Here is a 26557-nt window from a genome sequence, read left to right as displayed (position 1 = left end):
TCACTAGGATCGTCTCGAGTCATAGACCATAGATATATCCACATAATAATGTGGTCTCGACGATTATCACATATATCAGCACAATTATGCCCAAAATGGCCAAAATTACGATTATGCCCTTCTAACCTAATCAGGGCCTACATGCATACTAATACACATAGTCATGCATCTCAAATATTCAAATAGTCATATAACATGCTTTAAATCATAATCATGCAACTTACTCATTAAAATCACACATAATTCCCATTATGCCCTCCAGGCACACTAATCAAGGCCCTTAAGCCTTACTAGCAAATTTGGGTTGTTACATTTTCCTTCTCACGATCATCATCCTATTCCTTTCTTCTTTTCAAATTTTGAAGCCCAATTTGAAGAACTAAGCTAGGAAATCAAAGGTTGGAGCTTAGAAACTTAGTTCTTCCATTGAAGAGGACTCAAATCCAGCTTGAGGTAATAATTCATCCATGAACTTTAGCTATACTCTGTTTTTTCTTATGGTTTTCAGTCAAGAGAATTTGATGTGGTTAGTTGGGAATTAATGGAAGTTTTCGAGTAAGTTTACTTGGGTTTTGATGAGGGTGTGATATGGATGAAGTTTTGGGGTTGAATTTGATGTTTGGATGATGTTTGGGATTGATTTGGAAGCTTAGATTTCAGGGGATGTCGCAAGGGAGAAGACCAGAAAAATTTCTGGTCTGGTAGTGGCGCCCCAGCGCCACTCCTGGCGCCCCAACGCTAGGTCTGCTTCAGCAAGTCCTATTTTTAGGGCTCGGGATGACTTTGGGGGCTCGGGTATTGGTTCCTTTACCCCGTTTGGATAAATTGGGAGTCCCGAGAGTGCGGGATTGATTCCGGGGATGAGGTTCTATATTGTGAACCTTTTTTTGATTTACTTTAGTAATGGATTCCAATTGGTTATGACTAGGTGACCGCTAAGGAACTAAAAGACAGATCGTTCTCAAGGGTCGTTCTTTTACTATTTCTCGCTCGAACCTGAGGTAAGAAAACTACACCCTGTGTTTATGACATGCGTGGTTATTATAGAGGCATGTTGATTGTTAAATGTGGACATTGATTGCATATTAAATGCTTAGCAAATATTATTTACTTGTGTATGGCACTGACTAGTCAGAATCGACATTGGGCGCGTGTTACTGACCTAAGAGTCAGAAACGGCATAAGCGTCATGAACGCATAGCCGATAAAAGATTGGATCTAATCGACATCGGCATTGAATGACTCATATGGAGCATTAATGCTGGACTGACCCTAAGTTCGATGAAAATTATAAGTGCTTGACTAGTCTATGACTAGTTACTCAGAGCCAGGGCCAAAGGCCTAGGTGACTGTTTTGTCACATGGCTAAGGGAACAGAATCCCACGTTGGTGACTCTGTGGTCACTCGATAGGTTTATGCTAGTGACTATTTCACCATATACCTTTCTTGTTTGAGCTAGTGAAATGATCACTTATCGGTAAAGGGAACGGAACCCACCTTAGTGACTTTTACGACTGTCACTCCTCTATTTTGGACTAAAAGTCCTGGATGGTTATTATGATCATCGTTTGATATTATATTCATGAAGTATTAAGTTTTCTTGCTGGGCTTTGGCTCATGGGTGCTATGTGGTGCAAATAAAGGGAAAGAAAAGCTCACCCAGCCTTGAGTGGAGAGCTTAGGTGGTGATGTGTACATATGCGGCCGCTTGACCACCACATCCAAGGAGTTCTCAGAGGAACTAGGGGGTTTACCCTATTTTTTCCACTTAGATCGGCGGGTTGTAAATTTTATACTGTAATGACCATTTTGTATCGTAAATAAGTTGTAAACGATTTTATGGGCGCATGAACAGTTTCATGTTTTAAATAAAATATATCATTCCCTTTTGATTGGTTTTCCATCTTAACCTATTAATAACACCTAGAAGTACGTTTTTAACCAAAGTACTCGGTTAGCGAGTTAAATCACTGTTCCAAGTTCACTGTAACTGTCTTGGGGTAACCAGGGCATTACACGTATGGAGCCAGACTGATACCATGGCTCTTCAACCGATAAAACCCATCCCGCTTTCTATCCTTGGAGTTCAGCTGTGGCTCCAACTGATAGTAGTACAACACCTCCATGGGGGTGGGCTCTGGAATCTCTTTCCAGGCACAAAATACACGCCATCCTGCAAGCAACTTGGTCACCTGGGGTAGGAGCTGGATTGTCGCTATCCCCACGAACATAGAAGACATGAAGCGGGAGAATGGCTCTCGCACTAATATGTCCTATGCTCCAAGCCCCGAATACGCCCACTTCTGTATAGGCCTTCTCTTCCTTCCGGGCCAGTCTGTTGAAGAAAAGCTCTGGAGCAATTCTATCCTGAAGGATTTCTACAGGTCGTTCAGCATCCGGTAGTTCTGGAACTCGTTTACCTTCGTGTCCATTTCCCACGTGTTGCCAGTGGGAAGCTTTTGCCCCTCTAGGATGACAGGGCCCACACTTACTACATTTTTTGGGTAGTGAGTGATGCCACGAACCATGATCAAAGACCTAGAAGTGACAAGAAAAGCAAGAACTAAGTAGTTTGCATGAAAACCGAAAAATTGGTTTAAGGTACGGGGATTCTCCTAAACTTCTTGGAGAGGTCCCCTCCGGATACAGATCCAGGAGCAATTAAGGTCCCAGGAGCATGAGTTGGGAACTAAAAGCTAAATATCGTAGCAATAGGAAACTAATTCACCTGGATGGTTTTGAGGCGTCCGGGTTCGATGATTTAGAGCAGTCCAGCCCACTCCATCGATCAATTTATCTACGAAATGAAGTCACGTAGAAAGTTCCTTATTGTTTCTCACTACCACTACCTAGAACCACCCTACACAGTGATCACAGTCCTAATGGCCACATGGTCACAGAAACAACGTGGTAACAAAAATAATGAAGGAAAATAAGGAATTGACTAGAAAACTTATTGAATAAACGTGGATCTGGGATTTGTTGATGTACGAGCGACAACGCTAGCAGAAATTTAGCCTAGAACTTGAGGAGGCGATACAATAGTTCGTCGATGTTCTCAGAAGGATCATACGGGACAAAGCTATCTTCTTAATGAACGAAGGAGGGCTTCGTCGGAAACAGGTGGGCTAAAAAATGCAACAACCGTCAGAAAAGTTTGTCTGCGATTTCGAACATTCAAAGTTGTTGCTCTTTGGTTTGAGAATTGAGAATCAGTAGAAGTGTAGAAGGGAGCCTATTGAGGTATTTATAGGAAGAAAAGCTCATGTTCAATCTAGCAGTCCACATGGAATGCCCCCAAAAGATCCACATCCGACGGTTTCGGATAGCCCATGCGCGTTAACTAGCCAAATGAAGTGCTAAATCGTGGATTCGTCGATCCATGATCCGCGCCTCTCTCATCCAACGGTCCATAGTGAAAATCCCAAGACAATCCTCATTCGACAGCTCCGAACGATGCAGAAACATTAATCAACCCACTCTAGTGCTAAAATCTCCTTTTTGTATAGACAGGACGCTTCGAGAAATGCGTTGACATCCATCAGTCACCTAGAATGTCAAAATATTTTCCCCAGATTATATGGGTGCGAGTGGCACAAACATACCATCTACCTGGAGACACGTGCCTAGGTTAGTGGGAATTCAAAAGGTTGGGGATTAACTAGTTAGCCCCAAAATAAATGAACTTGGACTTAGGTAAATGAACCCGGGTCTTGGTCAATGAACCTGGACATCGGTAAACGAACCAGGACTTAGGTAAATAAATAGGGAGATAGGTAATTGATCCGGGATGAAGAAGGCAAGTATCCACCGCACAAACATGGACGAAGACTTGGGGGGTAAATGTTACCCATATTTTTCACCTTGGACATGTGGCATGGCCAAACGGGTTTCATGGGCTCTCGGGAGAGGCCCGGGCACAACCAGGGCCCAACGAACAATGAGCAACCAAACCCTATCATCCTGGACCACGCCGAATCCAATAACTATCAAGTAGCATGAGCATAGTAAGGGGGTCAGAAAAGAGATGTAGACCGGAACCACCTTCCCAAGCGCACCCAATCTTTGTCCTCCAGGATTTAGATTATGGTGGTGGACGGTCCATTCTAGGAGACGGATCCCATCAAGTGGGATACAGATGAAGTCTCGGGTCCATTCTCAACATTCTAATCTGCCATCAGGATGTCCTAAGATTCATCATTGCTAGCTGATGTCTGTCTTGGTAAATGAACCCGGGTCTTGGTTAATGAACCTTGACATTGGTAAACGAACCCAGACCATACGTCCAGGTGGAGCAAGCCTAGTTCTTCCCACAGCTGATGTGTCCTTGAGAAATCCGGTAGTAGGTCTCCCTAACTAACTTGCAGAATGGGGTACGCACGGAACGTACGGTTGTAATGCCCCAAAATCCCTATTGAGGTTTAATGGTTGGATTAGGAGGCCGGGAGGGCCATAATTAATTTATTATGCCATTAAACGATTATGTGCATGTTTAAGTGAATTATATTATAATATGATGTTAAATGCATGCATGTGGGTCCACATTTCATTATATGGGCATTTTGGTAATTTGGCATGTTGAGGGCGTAATTGTGTATTTTCATGCATGTTGGTGAACTATTGTTGATGTCACATTATAATGTGGATTTGTTCGAGCTATTCAGCATGAAATGTCTTTGAATGTTAGTTAGTGTTTTGGTCATAACGGGGTCAATTTCGGGGCTCGGGGTGAGTCCTGGGGTAATTTGGTGATTAGAACATTACCGAGAATTAAAGGGTAATGAGATATGATTTATTGGTATTTGAGAATATTGAGAATAATAGAAATTGGAGGGTGTTAATTATGATTAACGAAATAGGCGAGAAAGGACGGTTTTACCCTTGGAAGCCTTTAAAGGATTTTAGATGACCTAGGGGAACTATTTTCTTTTCACCCTAAGGATATATATTAGCCATTGAAGGCTGTAGAAACTTACCAAAATAGAGCCTTCTCTTTTCCTTCTCACGACCATCATCCTCCTCCTTCTTCCTTTGGAATTTTTGAACTCTATTTGAAGAACCAAGCTAGGAAATCAAGGTTTGAAGCTTAGAACTTTAGTTCATTCATTGAAGAAGACTCAATTCAAGCTTGAGGTAAGAATTCAGCCATGAAACTTTGATTATACTTTGTTTTTCTATTAGTTTTCAGTTGAGAATTTCGAAGTGGTTAGTTGAGAATTCATGGAGGTTTTTGGGAAAGTTTTTTTGGGTTTTGATGAGGTTGTCGTATGGATGAAGTTTTGGGGTTAAATTGTATGTGTGGATGATGTTTGGGATTGGTTTGGAAGCTTAGTTTTCAGGGGAAGTCGCAGGGGAGAAGACCAAAAAAATCTGGTCTGTCAGTGGCGCCCCAACGCTAGGCAGGGAGAGTGGGACTCTCTCTGACTTGGGGCAGTGCCCCAGTGCTAGGTCATTCTCAGCAAGGCCTATTTTTAGGGCTCGGGATGACTTTGGGGGCTCGGGGGATGGTTCCACTACCCCGTTTTGGTGGATTGGGAGTCCCAAGAGCACGGGATTGATCCCGGGACTGAGGTTTTAGATTATGAACCTTTTATTGATTTACTTTATTGATGGATTCACATTGGTTATGACTAAGTGACCGCTAAGGAACTAAAAAATAGATCATTCTCGAGGGTCGTTCTTCTACTAATTCTCGCTCGAACCAGAGGTAACAAAACTGCACCCATATGTGACATGCATGGTTATTCATGAGGCATGTTGAGTGTTTAAATGTGGACATTGATTGCATATCAAATGCTTAACAAATCTTGCTTACTTGTGAATGGCACTGACTTATTAGTCAGAATCGACAATGGTGTTAGAACTGACTGTGAAGCTGTGCCTTACTAGTCAAGTTCGACAGTAGTACTGAGCACTGTTCGTATGTTATTGACCTAGGAGTCAAGAGCGGCATAAGTGTCATGAATGCAGAGCCGAAAAGATTAGATCTAATCAACATCAGCATTGAATGACTCAACATGAGCATTAATGCCGGACCAACCTCAAGTTTGATGAAAACTAAAAGCGCTTTTCTAGTTCCATGACTAGTCACTCAGAGCCAGGGCTAGAAGGCCCAGGTGACTACATCGTCACATGGCTAAGGGTACGAAACCCACACTAGGAACTCCATGGTCAATCATTTGGTTTACATTAGTGACTTTTGTCACTCATCTGTTTAGGGCTATAAGTCCTGTATGATTATCATGATCATCATTTGATATTATATACATGCAGTAATGATTTTTCATGCTGAGCCTTGGCTCACGGGTGCTATGTGGTGCAGGTAAAGGGAAAGAAAAGCTCACCCAGCCTTGAGTGGAGAGCTTAGGTGGTGATGTGTACATATGCGGCCGCTTGACCACCACGGCCAAGGAGTTTCTTGGAGGAACTAGGGGGTTAACCCTATTTTTGCCGCTTAGGTCGGCGGGTTGTAATTTTTACACTGTAATGACCATTTTGTATTGTAAATAACTTGTAAACATTTTTATGGGCCCATGAACAATTTTATGTTTTAAATAAAATATACCCTTTCCTTTTGATTGGTTTTCCACCTTAACCTATTAATAACATCTAGATGCACGTTTATAACCAAAGAACTCGATTTGCGAGTTAAGCACGGTTCAAAGCTCATAGTAACGGTCTTGGAGTAACTAGGGTGTTACAACGGTGTTCCTAGGAAACAATACTGCCACTACTCTGACAGATCTTGTCCCCAGGATCCCCTTGGCAGCCCACGCGGACCAGTCTGCACTAACAGACAAAGGGCAGTTGTAAGGCTCTACTACGCTTAAACTGGCCCAGTGGGCCTAGAATAACGACCTATTTACATGTTATACTCTTTTATTATAGCTCTGTTAGAGAGCACTTATGATTATATCCTTATTGGGCCTGGATTTTTTTGACCCAAGTCACATGACTGCCTATAAATAGGGTCATTCGTGCACTGTAGCAAGGATCCGATTTTCTCTTGTATACAAAAATGCTGTTGAACATGCAGAAAACCTCCATTGTTAAACTCTCTAAAGCTCAATACTAGTGAATTGTAGACTAAGGCTCATTAACGCCCCAACAACATAAAAACTGTGATCTTGTTAATTTCTTTGCCTTTCTCTCTAGCTCTTATTTCTCAATATATTTATAGTTTCTGAAAAACTCGGTAAACAGTTTTGTTAACTTTAATAGAATATTATAAATATTTAATAGAATATTCCTTTAAAACTAACTAAAATAGATATTTATTGATTATATTAATATAAATTCAAATATTATAATAATATTTAATATAAGACTACATATATAATAATTATATTAATGTAAATTTAAATTCAAATGTTATATAATATTATTATTATAATAATATATAATACAAAATTAGATATTTCATAACTATATTAATATAAATTTAAATTTCATAAATATTATTTTGATAATAATAAGTAATCCTAATTTTTTACTAATTATATTAGTATGAATTCAAATATTATAAAATATTATTATTACAATAATATTTAATACAATATTAGATATTTAATATTTATATTAATATAAATTTAAATATTATAAAATATCCTAATAATAAGGGAAATTAGCAGCAATAATATCCAATATTTTTCAAAAGTTGCACTTTGATACCCAATTCTACTTTTTGGTAGTAATAATACCTAAATCTGTAATTTTGGTGCATCCGTTAGTAGTCACTGTTAACTGCCTGTTAAATATCTACGTGACACATTTTTATTAGTCTAATTGGCGGCGATAATACTCAAATTTTTTCAAAAGTTACACTTTAATACCCTTTTTTTTTGCAGTAATACCTAAATGTACAATTTTGGTGCAACCGTTAGTACTCGCCGTTAACTACTCGTTAAGTATCCATGTGCCACATATGAATTTTGAGATGATTTTAGACTAAATTATTTAAATTCTTTCAATATTATAAATATAATTTTAAAATTCAAAAAATCTAAAACATTATTAAAAGCTAATTAATAATATGGATTTTAGAATGATTTTGAGTTTCAATTTTAATTTGGGTTGTTTTGAATTTGAATATTTTAGTTATATTAATTAGTTTCTGATAATCTTTCAGATTTTTTAAAATTTAAAATGATTTTTATAGTATTTAAAGAATTTAGGGATATTAGCGGCGATAATACCCAAATCATTTATAAAGTTACATTTTAATACCTAAATTTATGAGTATAAAAATGTGTCACGTAAATACTTAACACATTTAACGATGAGTACTAACGATTTCACCAAAATTGTAGATTTATGTATTATTACTGCCAAAAAAAAGATTTGGATATTAAAGTGTAACTTTTGAAAAAACTTGGGTACTATTGCCGCCAATAATAATAATACATAATCTTAAAAAATTATCATTTATATTTAAAAATGTTATTGTATTATATATATTTAAATAAATCATAAAGAATGTTTTGGTTTAATTTTTCATTTAATATGTTTGTGTCATTCTTTTATATATAATATTGTTTATTTCTTTGAAATTTATATGACAGTGATATAAATTTAATAAATATAATTGAAAAATTCTATATATAAAACAAACCAAACAACATATATTGTACATTGTTTGTATCTAGTATATTTATATATATATATATATTACAATTTGATCAATGAAATATTATTTTGTCCATCGAACATTAGTTTACTAATAAGTTTATCTTAATAAAAAAATGGAGTTATTTTACAAAACACATAGACTCATTGATATGACACATTCTTTTTTCAACTTATGTTTGTGTCACAACACATACTAAGTGTATGTTATATTTTTTTTAAATATTAAATAGTGTACCTCTTGTTTGAGAAAATAATATTGTTCTAATGGAAATAATTAAACCAAATATAATTTTAGAAAAAAAAGTTACAATAGACAATGCGATTGATAAAAAAAGTGTTACAACTTTATTACAAAAATACAAGTAAATAGAGAAAGATGATGATGAATAGAAAAATGGATACAAATATATTGCAAAACAGTACAAGTAAATAGAAATAGAAGATGATCTACGGAAAGAAAGATACAACTCAAGAACAAAATAATACAAGTAAATAAAGACTACAAAATGAAATAAGAACAAAGAAGAAAGATGGAAACTCTTACACTCACACAACCTTAAGTGTAGAGTAGTGTGGATCACCAACATGAACAAGGTTCAAGAAATGTGTCTAAAAACTTATTTCCCCATATTCTCTAAGCACTAAAGAAACTCTACAATGGAAATAGCTTTATGGAATTATCAAGAATTTTGGTGAATTTCTAGCCAAGTGCTCTAGTGGATAAAAATAGCGTGTCTTACAAGTGAGCACTAGACTCTTATTTATAGAGTTTTGAGACACCCTTTGGATTTCAAATTCCACTAACCCCTTTGACTGTTACCAATGTTAAATTGGATGTTTATGGAATTAATAAGAAGATTTGGGAGCTACTTCAGTTGTTCAAATTGATCAATGTGCAAAATGGAATTTGGCTGCCAACACCCTAGGCCGCAGCCTGGGATACTTTCGGCTGCGGTCGTGAGTCTCTGTTTCCCACTCCGCGACCTTGAGTGTTTTGTATCCTCCCAATTTTGCACATTTTCACAAAAAATGTCCCAAACCTTGCCCAATTGATTTTGTAACCTCCATACACATTATTTGGGAGTTAAAATCAAGTAAAGTTCAAGTAACCTGCTCGATAATGGAGCGAGCTAGTACCATCTCATGAAACTGCTGGGAGTGCAAGACTTGTTCGATGAGCATGATACTTTTACCCGAAGATCCGAATTTCATGAGATACCAGCTAATATCCCAAGATATTTATGTAACTGATATTTAAATTGTATTATTCTCATGTTATTTGAATTTGTAACTGAATATATTGATCCTAGACCTACATGTGTAGGGCCTAGATTCATTTGTAAGGGCCCATAACCCACAAAGACTCTCTATAAATAGGGAGTTCATTCAATCATTAACCCCAAGTGAAAATTACAGGAGAAAAGGCTAGAGATTTATTTTGTACGCACTTTACACACAAAACCCTTCGAATTGTATTCTTTTCTCAACTTAAGAAACTCAGTTGAACCTTGTTTCTCCTTGATCTTGAGTTTGAGACCTCTTTGATTAATAAAAGTGCAAGTGGACGTAGGTCATTGCCAACTCTTGGGGCTGAACCACTATAAAATTCTCTGTGTCGTTTACTTGATTTCAGTTCATTTAATTATCATGCCATCGTATAAATTGACTTAGTGTCGTTGACAAAAATAGTGGTCAATATTTTGGTGCTTTCATTAAGAGCTGAAATCCAAGATCCTATTTTACTAAATCCATCTGAAGCAATGGATATCGCTACTAGAAGCCAGAGTCAAGAGCCACAAGGGGGGAACCCTAACACTACCCATCCTGAGCGCCCCTCGAGTAGTCAGATCCCTCCTTTGCGCCCTGCTTGTTAATTTCCTCCCCTGGAAACCTGTCTCCACCAGCCCACATTCGAGCATGATGGGCCCCATGTGGACTTAGGAGAAGATCTACACTCTGACCTTGAACAACTAAAATGGGCCGGGGGGCAGATGTAGGAGCAATTTGTTGCCATGCATGAAAGTCAGGTAGCAACTCAAGAGGCTATATCTGAAGCCCTCAACACACAAAGACAAGATTTACAAGCCCTATTGGATCAAAGACAACGAGCCCTTAAAGCTTGCCAAGAAGAAGTTGACCGTCGTAATGCTGAGGTGGCAAGGTTGCTAGAGGCCGTCTTGTCATCAGATCAAGTAGCAAGATCCCGACCAATGAATTGAATCCTTAGCCTGAGAATATTGGTTAGGCAAATCGTGAAGCCCAATGACCATATGGTCAAGCTCCAAGACCTGCCCAACCATCACAATCTCGTGATAAAGTAGTCCCTCCTGGACCTGCTATGAGTCATCACTCCCATAGGGGAGCACAACCAAGAGTGCAGTGACCGCTCCACTAAGATGAACAAGTACTGCCTAATAGAGAACAAGATAATGAGCACCCGAGGCGAGCATCCTCGAAATGAGGGCAGCCCCCAAATTTTGAAGTTGGTCCTCAATTCCGACAACTAAGGAATGGAAGACCCTCTAGCACTACAAGAAAAAACAGTATTCATAACACTTAAAAACTGCTAACCGGGACTATTGATAGCACTTCTGAAAATGCTAACATAGCCCCTATTATTAAAAGTCCAGTCTTTTCTATAACAGTTTTTGAATGTTATGTTCGGTGTTATCTTAAACTATTCAATAACACATTTTTAGGTGCTATAATATTGAAATAATAACATTTAGATAGAGTTTTTGGTTATAAATTTGAAGTTTAATCTTGTACTTTTTCATAACACTTTTCAACTATTACATTTGATTATTTTGATAACATTGTTAGTTTGTTATATTATATAAACCATAACGATTTTTTACGCTTATAATATGTTTCTAAATAATAACATATTAAGGTTTTTTATTGTGATAATGGTACTTATAAGTTTTTTTTTTAATTAAAAGATTTTCATTATTGTATTTTGATAAAAAAAAAAATCAAAATTAATCATAAAATATAATTCTCAATAGATGGATAAACCATAAGCATTACATTAAACAATAACTAATTCAAACTCTGAATGTGTCTATTTCATGAGATCTTAGTTCTAACTTAAGTTTGAAAGCATAACATAATAAAGTTTTATAATCTTGAACATTTTTTACTTCAAAAATGAAAAACAAAAAATTACAAGATTCACAAAAGTAAACCATGCATGAAACTTGCTCCATCCTTCAATTCATCATCCTTTGTTCACTTGTCTTTGTTATGAGTCCATTTGTTGTGCACTTGTCATATACCTGTTTCCCTTTCTTGTTTCCCTTTCTTCCACAGGTCCATGTGTAATCCTCTTTGCAATAAAGCCAGTTGCAGTCCACAAAAGGTCTATTGCTGTCAAGCTTATGTTAAGCTCCGTCTTTAGAGCACTGTAAGCTCCAATCACATCTACACACCTGTAATATTCGAGTGTAATAATGGAATCACACCAGCAATTACTTAAAGTGGTAATTCTAGGGCTTTTATAAAAAAAAATAGAACCAATCAATGCGAGATAAATCAAGAAAATACAAAGTATTAATAGAAACTAGCGAGATCTCTAACAATCAATGCGATAGCACATACCATAGAAATATCATAGAAGTCTGTCACGAATACACAACAACTGAATAAAGCTTTTGATGATAGAATAGGGATGCAAAACTTGAATTGATAAATGGAATATAAGTAAAGGAAAACAATCAAGGCCAGTTAAATGCATACCTAACAACCATATACTTCACACTAGTTAAAACCGAACATTTCACAAATGACAAATATGGAATAGAATATAGAAATAAGTTGAGACAACTGCAGTTATATAAATATAAATAGAGAGAGAGAAAGAGACCTTTTCTGAACTATGAGGCCTTGAAAATGAGTATCAAAATATGAAATTCCAGAGCTTAACTGGTCAGAATCCAGAGCTCCTCAACTTGTTGGACGATCTCTTGATGGTCAAACTTTGCTCCAAGTACTGCCAATGGAACCTTAACCTCTGAAAGTATTTGAATCATGGATTGATATTTTTGACTTGAGAAAGAATGAGTCAAGTTTAACATAAAATGCAAAAATTGGAGTTTTGGTGAAGTGAAATACACAAGAGTTTGAACTAAAAGTTATCTTATAATTTGTAGTTGTTTCAAAGTATCATATCACTATGTAGTACCTTTGATGTCATCCACAGTGACGTAAGATTGATGTAAGAGGGCAGCAGCCTTAATAGAGTCGCACTTTGCGAGTTAAATTGCAGCCTTGGCTGAGAACAGAACAAATCTTGATCAGCTTAGCGTAAGTAACAACTAGATATATGGTTTGAACTAACAAAGTCAGTCACTGCTCGTGATTGAATTTGTTCACAAGTTATTGTCGAATTTGCCAAAATGTCATCTAGATACCATAATGGAAAATAAAGAAGTATGTCAACAAACTTACCACCCCAACAAAAGCCTGCAGCACCTATTGCAGAATAGCCTCTATTTTTCAAATCTTGAATCACTACTTTGGCAAATTCAAATCCCTCGTCCTATTGGAACAAGCAAAAGGTTTCAGAACAAGTCTAAGAGAGTTTTAATACTAGAGTACAACAAATGCTTCCAGAAGTTAAATTAACTTGACAGTTAGGAAAGATTAAGATGCTAACAATAGCAACTATTGGCCTAGCTGAATCTAGAATTAATTTTGCAGAGCCCACAACATGAAAACTTTCAACTAACTCACCAGAAACAATCTTAAGTATCTATTACTAATATTAAGGACTATCAAGTATGAATCAAAACACTAGAACCAACCGTGCTATGATCTTTAATCCAAACGCTCATAGGCCTTTTAGTATCTGCACGAACAAAAGGATCCCCCTTCAAGAAGTCAGGAACGGCCACAAAGAATCCAGCAGCTGCGACTTTGTCGGCCACTTTCCTTTACAATAGGCAAAAGCTTGTATTAGTTTTCAAGAGGGCACAGAACATCATTAATACAAATCACAACTTATTTTTCTCAAACAAAAAAGAAAAAAAAACTGTCATGCAAGTGCTTAATAGCGAGTCTTAACGAATCCATGAGAGGTAACTCAAATGGTTGGTTTGTGCCGCTAAGTACCTAAATAACAATTGTTATAGTTTTATGGTTCCCAAATATTATAGATAGATGGAGAGCTAGTAAGAAAAAAACAGTGAACTTGAATGGTCCTTTACGTAAAATTTTCCTTCTAATCAAATATTGTAAATTAACAAAGCATTCTGATCCCACCAATTTAATCCAGTACATCACACGATACAGTGATAACTATACCTTAAGTTTGGAGCTTGATATCCTGCAATATTAAACATAAAAAGTATGAGTTTGGTGATGAAGATGGAATATAAATCACACTAATTAAAAGCTATCACAAAAATACTAAGCAGGGAACGAGAAAGAGACTAAAGAATAAATGCATAAATTAAAACACCTAATCTTAAGATTATGTACAAAGTAAGTGAATAGTCTTCAAATCACAAACTTAAGTATGCATCTTTTTCTTCTTCAAAAAAGAAAAAAGTATGCATCTTTTTCCCTATTAAACCCATTTTTGCTCAAAGAAAGTTGAATAAGAATATATTGTCAAAAGGAGAGAAAAGAAATTCAAACAAGCAAAGTCCAACAAACCCATTAGTCTATAGGAACTAAAATTGAGAACCCATCAAACAAAATGAAAAATTTATCCAAAAGAACAGTAGTGACACAGAATTTCAAGCCAGGGCAAGTGATCAAATTAGTAAGAACCCAATATAATAAAAAGCTTAAATAAGAACAAAATAATGATAAAATTACCATATACATCAGAAATAAGAACAACAGCATGCTTAAAGTAGGGATAACCGATGACATAGGTGGGAAGGCCACCAAGTTTCTCGACATGGCCTGCTCCACTGTGTGGATCAAGGATTGGAGGGTCTGAGCAACACAAAGGTCCTGCTCCACTGCTCCACTGTATAGTTAGTATATCAGTTTCAGAAGAAGAAGATAACAGATTTATTTTTTTCTTTAAGAGGAAGAACAAGCTTTGAACATTTGCTAAACAATCTGAAACCCAAAAACCCAGTTAGTCCTGGGTATAAGGGAGAATCACACTATCTAATAAATCAGTAAGGAACATAATCTTTCTTACACAAAAAAATGACAGCATTTGAACAATAAGAGTCCACCACAAAATTAGGGAGCCCATGCTCTGTGGCCACCACCAAACAAAACCTTCTTATGAAGAACAATTAGAGAAGAGAAATGAGAACAGAAATGTGGGAAGGAGGAGGGAGAGAGACAGAGGGTGAGACGTGAGAGAAGAAGTAAAAAAAAAGTCATTGTATTTATTTTGTTTTGTTTAATATTTTTATAATCATATTTAATGGATGAATTATTAAAAAGGGAGGATAGTATTAGTTGGTCTATATTTTATTTTTTTTAAATTGATCAAATTTGAACTGACTTTTTTAAGCAATTATTTTTATATTTTTATAATCGAAATGCAGAATTCATTCAGACAAAGTTGGCCATATTGCAAGACTAATATCAAATGTCCTCAACCGATTTAGACATCAGCGCCCACTTGGCTTGGCCATATTATGGGCGCACTCTTAGTGAAGCCATTGAATGAAATGACCATTGACCAAGGTTTAAGTAGTTTCATTTTTGTTTTATAATTATTACAATATTTACACGTTCCCCAATTAACTAACCAATTCACAAATTAGTTAATTTATTTTTTACGTTTTCAAAAAAAACTTTTCATACTTGCGTCTTGACATATAGGAGGCTATATCTATCCAAGTGCTCCTCCTCACGTTTCAATTTGGAGAAAGTCACTCGAGACTGACCACTCTATTTTTTGAGACTAAAACAGGGACCACTTAAATATACTTAAATACACAACAGAAAACATAAGCAACATTAAGAGGAACGAAAACAAAGTGTGTGACAAATACCTTGATCATTGACTCCTTTTCTGATGAAATCCCACAGAGGCACCGAACCTTTGTTTCTGACTGAAAAGAGTGATCATCAATTTCCCCTTTGACTTTCACATTACTGCTATCTGAGACATCCTGTCCCTTTGACGCTAAATCAGGGGCTGCAGACACTTGCATTTTTCTGAGAAACAGGAAAATGTATTTTCTAAGGGAAAAAAAATAGACAGTAGCAAAAAGAGTAGAATCCAGTGACTTTATGAATCAGATAGTGCAAGATATAAGACAAACCTATATATGTCATCTACAAGCTGTGCCACCTGTTCCTTCCCCACGGCATTCTTCTTTGCCCACAATTTAGAAACTATAAAAGAGAACATAAATTCAGCTAGAATTAATTTCACACAAAATAAGAGAATTTAGACCACAACCACGACATGGTAAAAGCAAGAAACCTCAAAGCAGAATGCTCAATTACAGTAATAATAAGCACAAGTTTGAGCAACCCAACCAAATTCTATACCAGGCTACAATGCCAGAAAACTAAATTTGAAATGGAAACTAACCTATAGAAAACATAATAATAACTTTTTTAGAAAAACAAAGATGTGTGATGTAGACAGTCGCTGTTTTAGTGTTTAAGATTGACTATTTAATAGATATCTACCTAGACAAACATCAACTACACAGCCAAGGTCCAAATATATAAATTTCACTGGAAAGAAAAGTAAATAACACAAGATTGACAAATGCAAATGAAAGGAATTTAGAAACATAACCAACCAAGGATAAAGGACCACTACCCAAAACAAAATACCAATTCGCTCTCACATCTAATTATTTTGTTGCCTACTATACGTGAAGCATCTTGGAGGCCTATCACATCTAATACCTTTCCTAATTGCAAAATAAAATAAAAACAAAAACAAAAACAAAAAATATAGAAAGAATATGCTGATATTGATGATCGTGCCACACTAATCCTTCTCATTTGCTGAGAATGATAGGTCACAGGTGAAATTTCAATGTTTGATTACTGCCATGACTCATCCTTGTTAATATTCAGATATAGTGTCCAAATGTAAAAAGATCAACTTTGATGTTTTTACCACAAGCAAATCCAAAGATGAGACCAAAAAGAGGGATTCAGGGATGTTAAAGGATAAAGTTGTTTGTCATAAGAAAGTCTAATAGAGGAGGTCATGGCTGTCTGTATGTAGCTGAATTGGGCTGACTCTAACAGATATAGCAGCCTCAGTTTATGATTATCTAACCTCAAGTCTAGGTCCATACATGAAATTGACATATGAAAAAACCATTTGGCAAAGTAATTGGGTAAAATAGCTTCAGTGGCAGCATCACAACCAAAAATTCAATACAGAATTTCCACAATTGAATCTTAAAAACTTCTGACATTTTTATTAGGAAGGCATTCCACTACTATTTTTATAGAAAATATTACATAAAAGGAACACATCATTGCTGTAATCAAACCAGCTAATAGGGCAGCATAACAAAAGAATTGGTCAAAATGAATCATACTCTTTATATATATATATATAATACTGGAGGAAAGGAACCCTTTTTGGTCACTAAAACAATTAAAATGGAACCCTAATTTAGTATAAAGCAAATGGCCAAATCAAGCACTGCCATATTCATATCTAAAATAGAGCACAATTCAAAACCAACATAATTTAGACAGACCCACTATAAAAAGTAATATATTCAGTATGTAACTGAAGTTAGGTACTTAGTATATCTATCCATAAATAATAGAATTATCTTTATGGATATATTTAATATATACAGAAGTCCTTTAGCTTAAAAAAAGGACATGCATTAAATTGAAGTGAATAAAAAGAACATCTAATATACTTTCTCAATTAATTTAGGCTAAAGACATTAAATACCCGAAAAAGTGAGACTGTCCTTGGAATCCACCTTTGTATGCACCTGCTTGACTCCTTTTCTCCAATTCAGTTTCAACCATTTGAATAAGCATCTTCTCTGTCACTATTTTGGCAACCTAATGAAAATAACTGTACATGAACAATATTGCATAATATATCCAGAACAGTACAAATGAAGTAGTTGAATGTAATGTATAGCACATACCTACATTTCCATGAGGATCTCTTTCAAGCATCAACTACTCTTGGATTGTTGAAGTTAAAAATTCAAAAAGCTGTAATGATTGATCAGCAAGTTTCTTTTTCCATTGCCCATCTTCATCGACAGCCTCATGGGCCAGAATTTCATTCAGTTCGGCGATAAGTTGTTGCACCTGCAAATTGCAAAATTTACAAAAAAGTACATGTCAATTGACTGTAATGTGGGTCAAAATATATACAAACAAAAAATGAAGAATAAATTTACAAAGCAATATGATCAAGAATTTTACCTCTGGAATGAAATCAATTAGACCTTCAGGAATAAGTATGACACCATAGTTATAACCAAGTTCGGCACGTTTGGAGATTATATCAACAATGTAATCTGTAACATTTTTCAGTGTCAACTTCTTTTCAGCAACCTGCACAAGATAAATACCTGATGAGATTATATTTTTAAAGAGCTCTATTACAATACTTCAGGTTCATCTACAAACAACGACTTTTGCTTAACAAAAAAAGTTTCAATGCGGTACAGAAATCTTAAATATCTCCATGAATAGGAAATACCAAGGTCTCATAATTTTTCTTTCAAATGGCGGATAGTTGCAAAGCAGGTTTGCACCATGTCACAGTAAATGGAGACATTTTACAAGATTGACCAATCAGCAAAAATAGATTTTAAGGTCACAGTAACTTAGTAATGCATACTGTCAATACTAATAGTTCGAACCCAATGTGGACACACCTTTAACATAACGATACTGATTCTAAAAATAGAACCGACTAAACAAAATTAACTTTTCAAATTGTGTTCCATATCAAGACACTGCACCTTGTCTACATACCAGAACATCTATGTTCAACTGCATTTGTATAAATTTTAATCGAGCAGCTATACAAGGCAAGAAAATTCATTCAAAGGTACCTCTTCTCCAACAATTGTAATGTTTGGATGAGTTTGCAAAGCACATTCAAGTGTTATGTGTGAAGCTGCACGCCCCATAAGCCTCACAACTGTAGTTGACAATTAAATTCCGTTAAGCACAGTAGAGTGTGTTAGGTTCATTTTGTTAGGAACGAGTTTCCTAATACGCAGCGGAAAGGTGGTGTGGTTGGCCCAGTGTACAACAAAATTTTTGTAACATATTTAAACTACTTTTAAATATGCGGATCCATTAATATACATACATTAATCATAAACAAGATACTAATAGAAATCATACCTCTTGAAGCCTATCAAGTGTCCTTGCTATCTTTTCGTATTTAGAACGATCTTCCTATCCAAGCCGCTCCACGTACTCACACCAAGATCTTCCAAAGCGTTCTCTACACCTCAAGAAATGTGTGGGCACTTAGAGAATGAAGGATAGTTTATTTGTGATTCTTCTTGATGTACTCAACTCATGAGATCAAGAGAATAGGCCTGAGAATTGGTTATTTATTTTCAGGGAGAGAGAAAACTATCGTTCTATTTTCACAGAGCGAATCTTCTGAGATGTCTCATACTCTCTTCTCTTATTTTCTTATCTGAATAATTTTCTGATCAGTCATACTTAACAGAAAAAATTCAAAATTTAAAAATTAAATCTGTAACCATTTTACAATTTAATTTTTAATTAATTAATTATTCCATTAATGAAAAAAAATCCAAAAAACCAATTTTTTGAATTATCCATTAATTAATTAATTAAACAAATAAAATTGAAAATCCCATCCCTGAAAATGCCAGCCCTTACACGCCACACACAGTCCTGGACTGTGTGTGAACGTGTAGCTTCCTAATTTCTAGGGATATTGGTTTTTCAAATTTTATTTAATTATTTATTCAAATTTCTTTGTCAGATAAGATCTAACAACCTGATAGCTAATTCAAATTTGAATTCAAATTAACTATCTATTTAATTAATTATCAAATATAATTAATAATTTGAATAAATATTAATCTTTTAAATTCTAATCCAATTTGAACTTATCAGATTATTTTCTCCCACTCAAATAAAGATATTTAATTAATTCTACTAATTAATTAAACCCAAAATTTTCGAAAATAAATATTTAATTAATCATAATTTTGAAAATTACAATTAATTAATTATTTAATTAAATTTCAAAATTTAATTTAATTATTTAGTATAATTTCGAAAATTATATAATAATTAAATATTAATTAATTTTGTTAACTACAACTAATTTGTAATTAATTAATTAATCGCTATTATCATATAATTGCATATTTGGCCTGAAAACAAGTTTCTTCTTAAATATGTCTTTAAACTATTTTCCCTTCATATCAACTCTTACCTTGAACAGTGTTGATAGAGCTGCTATGGGGACCTATGGACCTATAATTCCAAGCTCCAATAAATTTGAGATTATTAATTAAACTCTTTAATTAAATAATCTTAATTTATTAATCTCATGATTATTCCACTATAAATATGAGACTGAACTCTTGTAATTATAGACATTTCATTTACTGAGTACTTTATAATCATAAAGCGTCCATTGATTTAATCATTGCATACAACTTGACCCTCTAATAATGGTTCATAATTAATCGGGAATAAAATTACCGTTTTACCCTTTTAATTATGTCTTGTTTCCTTAAGTACCATTGACTCTACTAGTGAAGGTTAATTCATAACTAAATTATGAATTTGAGCTCAATAACCTTTCAGTCCCAAAAGTCAACCCTTAAGAGAACCATCATTCAATCTCTTGCGAGAAGGTATAGATTCCATATCTGTATACTATGTCCCCAGCCATTTATATTAATGAGTTCCCAAAACAAAAGTTTTTAGCCTGATCATTCTGACAAACCCTAACAAGTGAATCAAAGAACTCATATAACATAAACATGAGTTCATAGTAACCTCATGATTAAGATCTATTTGTATATGATCATCAGTTGATACATTTAATTAATACTTCGAAACGGTATTTAACTAAGTATTAATAAACATATCTGGTCCAGTTCTATATATTCTCAATATATTAAGCATCTCCACTAAAGTGTCCTACCACACTAGTGATCCGGATCTAGATCACATGTATTCATAATACTAGTGGACCGTACTTGCAGTAATTAATCTAAAGATTCCATAACTTTATTTTACTGCGAACTATTCAAGTTCATTTATCTCAAACACAATCCTCTCGTACTAATACATGTTTGAGATTACATTCATGAACTTAGGAATTTTCCTGATATTTACATAATATTATCATAGAATAATATAGTCCATAAAATATATGCATAACAAATTCAATTTATTTATTTATTTCATAAAACAATGTCTACTACATATGCTTTCAGGGCACATTTCCAACACATTTTAGGTTTGTTTTAGAGATCGTTTTAAGTTGTGTTTTTAGTTATTTAGGATTGTTTAGCGCAGATTTATGCTTGTTTTCTTTTTGTTTCAGGTTTTAATGGTCAATTACATAATATGGAGTGAAATGAGAAGAAACATGTTAAATATGATAAATACGATGGATTTTGTGTTGATTGTGGAGTTTCATGACATTATGTGTGGAAAATACTACATTGAAGATGCTCAACACACGTCATTTATGCTCTATAACGCAAGTCTGAAACTTTAAGCTGCATTTTTATCATGATGCATTCACTTTCTGGAAACACTTCTCGAAATAGAAGTTGTATATATTTCTCTTAGTTTTCTATAGCTTTTTGAATCATTCAATTCGGAGTTATATCGAAGGAGTTATAATCAAAATACGATGAGCTGACGCTGCAGGCTGTTCGAACCGAGTTTTGTCGATTCTGACTTTAGCGCTACAGCGCCATAATAAGAGCGCTACAGCGCTAGTGCACCGGATTTTGAGGTATTTTGCCACTGTTAATAGCGCTATAGTGCTCCAGAAGTAGCGCTACAGCGTTAGAGACGCGATTTTCACAGATTTGATCATTTTTTGATAGGCAATTTGCTCCATTCACTTGGGGGATTTGGTAGGGATTTTTGGAGAAACATAGGTGCGACTGAAAGAGGGCGGAAGGGGGTTCGATGGCTGTGAGTGAGAGGACCATCTTGGAGGATTCATCCCTGAGTTTTTCATCTTTTTCTTTAAATTTTATGTTTGTAATTGAATTATCTTTTTGCTAGAATGAATATTATGGGCTAATTTCTTCTTTAGGGCTATTATGTGAATCTTTTGGAAACCCTTTTTATGGTTTAATGCAAAAATTGATGTTCTTCTTCATCTCTTTCAATTCCTTACAATCTGTGTTATTTGTGCGATTATTGATTGATCACCTCTAATTGCTATTTCATGAATCAAATTGAAATCTGAAAAGTGAAATTTGATATGCTTTGATTGTTTGGATGCAAATTCAATTTAGAACGAAAGTATCTAAATTGTTTGCCTATTTTTCTGAGTTGCGTGTTTAATGCCTTCTTCATGATTCAACTTACCATAGAAATATAGGAAGTTGTCATTTAGATTGAATTTTATAAATCTTAACCAGATTATGAAGTGTTTTTGAAACTTGTTCTTGAATAGGGAGAAGGGGATATAATTCTTGCATTAGGAAATTAAAGGGTGGAAAATAGAGGATCATAATTGTCCTAATTTTATTTTCTCTGTTATTTTGTTTAATTCTTCATTGTGCTTCGTTAGTATTCCTCTTTATTTGAAATCTCTAAAAATTGTTTGATCAAATAGAATTAAAAAGATTGATTGATTGGTAATTGATAAATCAGTCCTTGAGGACGATACTTGGTTTTTACCATTTTTATTACAAATTGCGACTGTGTGCACTTGCATAGCAAAAATATCGCAACAGAGTGCAAATCAAAAGATAAGATGGGTTAAAATGTAATCTAAAAGCTAAATCACTACATGTTCCATGACTTTCAACCAACATACTTACAGTGATAATATTTTCCAGTTGATCTGGCATCTATCATGACATTTCCAATCATTTCTGCATATATCTTAATAAAATGAAGTGCATCACATTATTATTAGTTTCCTTCAATGTATCTGTTAGTTGCATATCATAGAAAGTGTCACGCTATTCATGCCAAGGAAAATCAGGCAGAACCAGACTTAGGCTAATCAAGTCAGTATTATATACATGATCCAATGAAGTATTTTTTTTTTAATTTCTCAGGAAATAAACGTGTTAGAATAATAACTTTAACACCTAATTAGTTTTTTAAGCTGGACAAGGTACATTGAATAATATACTTTATTTCATCAAACACAGCATCACCAAACTTTCTTGCTAGTTATAGTTGATGGCCCACACAACAATTAACCAACTGATTTGCAAACAATTTTCTATGAGAAGTTCCTTCTCTTAACATGTAAAGGTTGATGCTTAAAGTAAATTCATAAGTTCATGACCATAATGAATTAGCAAGTAAATAAGATGATTCTAGGAATATAAATATAACCCAGTGGCAGTGAAAAAAAAATGCTTCAACAAATAAAATTATCATCAGGTACATGGATAAAATTTTCAAGCTAGTGGGGTTCAAGTTCGTATCTGGTAAAAAATAAAGATTGCTGCTCCAAAATTTCCTACACGATATATGGAAAGGACCACAAAGAAATTTAAGGGTTCAAGTAATAAAAAATTTCTTTTTAGTTGCAGTCACCTTGCAAGCAGTATCAAACCCAAAACTTATTGGGACTTCTTTGCATTTCAAGTCACCATCAATGGTTTTTGGACACCCAATCACCTGAGTTTTCAAATTCTTTCCCCTGGTTGAACAAAAGAAAAAAAACCAAACTGTGTTAAACAAACCAACGAAACAACGTTAAAGGCAAGACTCCTGTAACCCTGTCGAACTGTTAAATAAAGAATCCCTAAATTCTATTTGGATGGGTCCCATACACTGATACAAGCACCTAAAAAATAGATGGATTCATGGATTACATGAATGACATATGAAGACAAATACAGGCAACAGTTCCATCTGCTAAGCCAGATTTTTCTAGAAAGAAAAAAATTAGTTATATACCTGAAATTCTCAGCAAGGAGGCAGGCATTTGTGTTAGAGTCATCCCCACCAATAACAAGAAGTCCATCCAAATCAAGCTTCGCGGCAGTATCTGCAGCTTGTTGAAACTAAAAGGAAAATCCATTTTAACAATTTATTATGAACTTAATGTGTCAATAAAACTTAACATGAAACTGTGAAGAAAGAAAAAAAAGTCACCTGCTCTGGAGTTTCAATCTTATCTCTTCCACTACATATCATATCAAAACCACCCTGATAAAAGAAATTTTTCTCCAATCAAATACAATATCTTGGTTAAAATGCCAGCAGCCGCATGTATGAATTTTGTATAAATCACTAGAATAGAATGGATGCGCTATATCTTCTGAGCAAATTAGAACACTCAGAAGCAGCTATCTTTACACATGATCATGGACCTCCACTGCATAAATGGCAAAACCAAACCATAGTCCAAACTCTCACCTGGTTTCTGTACGGGTAAATATATTCTGGTGTAAGTTCCACATACTTGCCCTTCATGATTCCAGTTGAACCTCACGCTCCTGCAAGTAATCTACCAGGAAGCACAGAATGAATGAACTCAACCATACTAGACACTATTAACTGCAAGAAAACGAATTATGATAACAAAAAATTCTCACCAAAAATTCCAAAAATGACATTGTGCCCTCCAAGTGCCTGGCCTCCTGACAAAACGACACCAATTTTCAACTATTTCTGCGAATCGTTAGAGTCAGAATCGCTCGGCACCACCAAGGCAGATGGCTGGCCGAAAAGTTGAGGAAAAAGCTTTACGATTTCATCTGAAAGCATAAAAAGAAAAACACAACCACATGAAGACGAGAAGCCGCATAAATTTTTATTATTTTAAAAAAAATTGCTATGTTTTACTAAAACTAAGACGAAACCTACAAATTTCTTGGTTTCCTAATTTAACTATTTTCCGGAAATTTCCATCAACAAACAAAGATTGGAAGTGTTCGTAACAGATCATAGTTTATAGAACCAATTTAATCGACGAAAAACTGTGGATCCAATACCTGGATTGCCAGCCGCGGAACTAGGTAGTCCTTCGACGATCTTGAAGGGGTTTCTGAGCACGGTAGGGAGAGGGAGGGCGTGGTCGATGCGACTCGCCTGGACCTCGCTGTAGACGGAGGCAACTCGGCTGGCCAAAAAGTTGACTTCGTGAGGCAGAGACGAGACGAGATAGACTTCGTGAGGCGCAGAGGGCGGAGAGACGAGACGAGAGTGAGAGATGGAGGCTGAGAGAAATCTTTCGGGTAACTTAGATTTAGGGAATTTGGCAGATGAGACCAAAAAAAAAATTTATTTTGGTGCCTGAGGTTTATTCATGTGGCGCCAAAATATGTTCCGTGTTTTTAATCCCCACCAATAATAATAGCACTTCTAAATATATGCTATTCTTTAATGTAATATATACTAAAAATTGTTGTAGTGTAGCAAGAATTGAGGCCAACCACCTCACTATGCTGGAGATAACTGTGGTCATCACCATAGAAGAAATAGAAGGAGAAATGATCAAGAGGCCAGCAGTAGTTTTCAAACAACTTATAGATATGGTTATGATGATGATGAAGTGGATAGTCGACACTACCAACCCCGTGACTATCAACAGTATAATAACAATTGACACAATCAAAATCCAGTAGGACAGTTTGTTTTGCCAAGACCACCTAGGCCTTAAGATATCCCATCTAGGGAAAATAAGCAGCCTGAAGGACCGCTTGTCCCACCAAGGCAGCAAGAGGCAGCAAACTATCCTGCGAGACCACTTCCTGGTCCTCCCCGAGCAGACAGTCAAAATGCTAGGGTGCGACCAAAAGAGAGAAGTGTCTTTAATAAGTTGGGAAATAGAGAGCTTGACCTCTGCGAAGTCCTTGATCGACTTAGGGAAGGCAACACATCCAATGTTGCTGGACCCGTTGCACCGGTAATCCCACAAGCACCACAAGCATGGGCTGCTGCAATCCCAATTGCAACGCCAGCTGCTATGCCACTAATTGCTCCTATAATCCAAGAGAAATTAAATGCTCTTATTCAAATGGTACGAGAGCTAACAGCCCCAAAGCTCACTGACATCAATATGGAAATAAGGAAAAGGTCTCCTTTCTTCGAATAGATCAATGCCTTGATAGTACCTCCAAAGTTCAAGATGCCAACTTTGAAGATGTATATTGGAAGGGAAGATCCCATCTCACATGTTAATAATTTCGAGATACAAATGGACCTCCAAAAGGTTAGAGATGACGTTCGTTGTAGGATATTTCCAGCTACTCTAGCATATTTTCTCAACAATGGTTCTTCAAACTGGAGCTAGAAACCATTACTGTGACAATCAGAATCCCGTGATCCGTAAGGGGAAAGACCGGGTAAGCTGTGCAATCCCAGACCACCTGAGGAAGGTCAAGTGTGATGATTCTAAGACTGTGTAGGTATGAGACTACATAGTTGAAGAGGGCTTAAATGGATTGATGGCTACTACCTATATCAACAAGATGCATCTTCTTTTCGGTAGCTCATCACTTGAGAACTCCAAAGTTAAGCGTGCTTGACCTGGGGTAATCTAGGGATGGGTGACCTCCTGGGAAGTTTTCCTAGGAAGCATGTGAGTGAGGACAAAGCACACTGAAAAGACTTGTGTTGGTTTGTAGGGCCAGTCGTCATTCCAGAAAGTAGCCATAGTGACGTGGGGCGTCATAAATGGTATCAGAGCCTTGACCCAGCCGGAAGTGTGGCCGAGGGGGACGTCGGGCCCATAAGGGGGGATGATTGTGACAGTCAGAATCCCATGATCCGTAAGGGGAAAGACCGGGTAAGCTGTGCAATCCCACACCGCCTGGGGAA

The 26557-nt window shown here is 35.7% G+C and overlaps 2 pseudogenes; both read right to left on the bottom strand.

The window, feature by feature from the left end:
- Positions 1-12549: 12549 nt before the first annotated feature.
- On the bottom strand, positions 12550-14987 carry LOC133825585 (endo-1,3;1,4-beta-D-glucanase-like; annotated as a pseudogene).
- A 2747-nt stretch (positions 14988-17734) lies between these two features.
- LOC133825584 (pyrophosphate--fructose 6-phosphate 1-phosphotransferase subunit beta-like) lies at positions 17735-25906 on the bottom strand (annotated as a pseudogene).
- Between the last annotated feature and the right edge of the window lie 651 nt (positions 25907-26557).

The sequence above is a fragment of the Humulus lupulus genome, chromosome 3 (genome assembly GCF_963169125.1).
Source record: "Humulus lupulus chromosome 3, drHumLupu1.1, whole genome shotgun sequence".
NCBI classification, from domain to species: Eukaryota; Viridiplantae; Streptophyta; class Magnoliopsida; order Rosales; family Cannabaceae; genus Humulus; species Humulus lupulus.
The sequence above is the reverse complement of the archived record's forward strand: the minus strand, read 5'-3'. Positions and strand labels throughout refer to the sequence as shown.